At 71.7% G+C, this 2176-nt stretch overlaps 1 long non-coding RNA gene across 1 annotated transcript; it reads right to left on the reverse strand.

The window, feature by feature from the left end:
* Positions 1-249: 249 nt before the first annotated feature.
* Positions 250-1712, reverse strand: LOC135325794 (uncharacterized). Its single transcript, XR_010386564.1, has 4 exons — positions 1640-1712; positions 1505-1559; positions 437-473; positions 250-350 (listed from the first exon to the last, which is right to left on the reverse strand). It is a non-coding gene; the product is annotated as an uncharacterized LOC135325794 (long non-coding RNA).
* Positions 1713-2176: the final 464 nt, after the last annotated feature.

The following is a 2176-nucleotide window of genomic DNA, read 5'->3' on the forward strand; positions in this document are numbered from 1 at the left end:
CCCCCCCCCCAAAAAAAAACCCCTTTGGCGACATTTCCGCAGATTCAGCCACTTTATTTCCAGCCCCCCCCCAAAAAAATGAGGGGGCACCCCCATTTTGGGGTAAAATCCCCCATTTTGGGGTAAAGCCCCCCATTTTGGGTAACCCCCCCCATTTTGGGTAAGCCCCCCATTTGGGGTGAAAACCCCCCATTTGGGTAAAGCCCCCCCATTTTGGGGTGAAAACCTCCCCCTTTTGGGGTGAAACCCCCCCGTTTTGGGGTAAAGCCCCCCCATTTTGGGGTGAAACCCCCCGTTTTGGGGTGCCCCCCCCTCAGTCTTCCGGCGCCTCGAAGAAGCTCCCCAGCGACCTGCGGGGGGGGGGGGGAAATGTGAGGCCCCCCCAAATGGAGGCGGGGGGGTCCCCGAAATGGGGGGGTCGTGGGGGGGCACTTACTGCAGCAGAGCCCCCGAGAACTCGTCCACGAGGCTCCCTGCAAAGAGGGGGGTCAAGGGGGGGCCATGGGGGTCCCGGGGGGGGCAATGGGGGTCCCGGGGGGGCGATGGGGGTCTTGGGGGGACGATGGGGGTTCGGGGGGGCAATGGGGGTCCCGGGGGGGCAATGGGGGTCCCTGGGGGGCAATGGGGGTCTTGGGGGACGATGGGGGTTCGGGGGGGCAATGGGGGTCCCGGGGGGGGCAATCATAGGGGTCCCGGGGGGCAATGGGGGTCTTGGGGGACGATGGGGGTTCGGGGGGGCAATGGGGTCCCGGGGGGGCAATGGGGGTCCCTGGGGGGGCAATGGGGGGTCTTGGGGGGACGATGGGGGTTCGGGGGGGCAATGGGGGTCCGGGGGGGCAATAGGGGTCCCGGGGGGGCAATGGGGGTCTTGGGGGGGCGATGGGGGTTCGGGGGGGCAATGGGGGTCCCGGGGGGGGCAATGGAGGTCCCGGGGGGGCGATGGGGGTCTTGGGGGGGCGAATGGGGGTTCGGGGGGGGCAATGGGGGTCCGGGGGGGGCAATAGGGGTCCCGGGGGGGCAATGGGGGTCTTGGGGGGGGCGATGGGGGTTCGGGGGGGCAATGGGGGTCCCGGGGGGGCAATGGAGGTCCCGGGGGGGCGATGGGGGTCTTGGGGGGGCGATGGGGGTTCGGGGGGGCAATGGGGGTCCGGGGGGGCAATGGAGGTCCTGGGGGGGTGATGGGGGTCTTGGGGGGGCGATGGGGGTTCGGGGGGCAATGGGGGTCCCGGGGGGGGCAATGGAGGTCCCGGGGGGGGTGATGGGGGTCTGGGGGGGCGATGGGGGTTCGGGGGGACGATGGGGGTCCCGGGGGGGGTGATGAGGATCCCAGGGGGGCGATGAGGGTCCGGGGGGGCAATAGGGGACTGGGGGGGTTGGGGGGGGCAATGGGGGTCCCCAGGGGGGTATTGGGGGGGTATCTTGGGGGGGGACTTGGGGGTGTTTGGGGGGTATTTGGGGGGGTTATTGGGGGGGGGCTGCATTTCGGGGGGGGGGGGGCACGCACCGGGCTGGCAGGCGGTCTCGCAGAGCAGGGGGCAGAGGTAGCAGAAGGGGCAGGCCTGGGGGGGGGGGGAGCACAGTGGGGGGGGGCCCGCCTGGGGTCCCCCCCCCCGTGCCCCCCCCGTGCCCCCCCCCGTACCTGGCAGTGGCGGCAGTGGGGGCCGGGGGGGTCCTCGGTGCAGGGGCAGCTCCCGCAGGCAGCGCAGTGCTGGGGGGGGGGACACAGTTTGGGGGGGGCCCGGGGGTCGGGGGGGGGTCATGGGGGTCCCCGGGAGGGGTGGGGGGGGCCCAAGGGGGGTCCTGGGGGTCCCCAGGGGGGTGGGGGGGTCCCAAGGGGGATCCTGGGGGTCCCAAAGGGTTTTGGGGGGTCCCTGGGGGTCCCCAAGGGGTCTGGGGGGGTCTTGGGGGTCCCCAGGGGTTTTGGGGGGGTCCCAAGGGTTTTGGGGGGGTCCCGAAGGGTTTTTGGGGGTCCCTGGGGGTTCTGGGGTCCCAAGGGGTCTGGGGGGTCCCAAGGAGTTTTGGGGGGTCCTTGGGGGGTCCTGGGGGTCCCCAGGGGGTTTTTGGGGGGGTCCCAAGGGGTTCTGGGGGTCCCGAAGGGTTTTGGGGGGTCCCTGGGGGGGTTCTGGGGGTCCCCAAGGGGTCTGGGGGGGTCCCAAGGAGTTTTGGGGGGTCCTTG

This window comes from Dromaius novaehollandiae, unplaced genomic scaffold (assembly GCF_036370855.1).
Source record: "Dromaius novaehollandiae isolate bDroNov1 unplaced genomic scaffold, bDroNov1.hap1 HAP1_SCAFFOLD_222, whole genome shotgun sequence".
Classification (NCBI taxonomy): Eukaryota; Metazoa; Chordata; class Aves; order Casuariiformes; family Dromaiidae; genus Dromaius; species Dromaius novaehollandiae.